Source organism: Monodelphis domestica, chromosome 1 (assembly GCF_027887165.1).
Source record: "Monodelphis domestica isolate mMonDom1 chromosome 1, mMonDom1.pri, whole genome shotgun sequence".
Classification (NCBI taxonomy): Eukaryota; Metazoa; Chordata; class Mammalia; order Didelphimorphia; family Didelphidae; genus Monodelphis; species Monodelphis domestica.
Window position 1 is genome coordinate 362013868 of NC_077227.1, and position 1541 is coordinate 362015408.

Below are 1541 nucleotides of genomic sequence, written 5' to 3' on the forward strand. Positions count from 1 at the left end.
AATAAACCAACAGAGATCATCAGTATTTTTTCCCCATGAATAAAACCCAACAGCAAAAGATAGAAAAAAGGAATATACCATTCAAAATTACTTTAGACAATATAAAATACCTGGGAGTACACCTACCAAAACAAACCCAGAAACCATATGAACACAGCTGCAACATTCTTCACAAAAATAAAATCAGACCTAAGCAGTTGGAAAAACATTAATTGCTCATGGATAGGCTGAACCAATATAGTGAACAAAACAATCCTACCTAAATTAATTTACCTATTCAATGCCATACTAATGAAACTACCTAAAAACTATTTCATAGAACTAGCAAAAAATAACAATAAAATTCATCTGGAAGAACAAAAGGCCAACAATATCAAGGGAATTAATGAAAAAAAAAATATGAAGGAAGGAGGTCTGGTTGTACCAAATATCCAGCTATACAATAAAGAAGTAATCATCAAAATAATCTGGTATTGACTAAGAAACAGAGTGGTGGATCAATGGAATAGATTGAGTAATCAATACATGGTAGTTAATGTCCATAGCGACTTAGTATTCAAAAACCCAAAGATCCAAGATTTTGAGGAAGGAACTTACTGTTTCACAAAAACTGCTGGGAAAACTGGAAAGCAATATGTCAGGGCTTAGGTGGGGACCAACATCTCACAACGTACACCAGGATAAAGTCAGAATGGATACTAGAAATCAAGGGTTATACCATAAACAAATTAGAGAAACATGAGAAAATTTACTTGTCAACCTTATTAATAAGGAAAGAATTTATGACCAAACAAGATATAAGAAACTTTGCAAAAAATGAAATAGATAATTTTTATTACATTAAAATAAAAAAAAAAGATTTTGTACAAATAAGACCCAGGAAACCAAAACAACAAATTTTGGGGAAAATTATAGCAAATGTTGCTGACTAAAGCCTCATTTCTCAAACATAGAGAGAGCTGAATCAAATTTATACAAAACATTCTCCCATCAAAAATGGTCAAAGGATATGAATGGGAAGTTTTCAGAGGAAGAAATGAAAAATATCCATAGTCATATGAAAAAATGCTTCAAATCATGATTGATTATATAAATGCAAATTAAAACAACTCTGAGATGTCATCTCACACCTACCAAATTGACTAGCATGACCAAAAAGGAGGAGCTATAGGAAGAGTGGATCACTAATACACCGCTACTGGAACTGTGAACTGATACAACCATTCTGGAGAGCAATATGGAACCAAGCTGAAAGGGTCACAAAATTGTGCTTACCTTTCAACCTAGCAATACCACTACTGGGTCTTTTCCCAAAGAGATCAGAGATAAAGGGAAAGATTCTATCTATACCAAAATCTTTTTAGCAGATCTTTTTTTGGGAGCAAAGAATTGGAAACTATGGGGTTGTCCATCACTTGGGCAATGAGTGAACAAGTTTTTGGTACATGGTTGCAATGAAATACTGTTGGGCTATAAGGAACAATAAACAGGATGAGTTCAGAAAAACCTGGAAAGACTTATATGAACTGATGCAAAGTGAA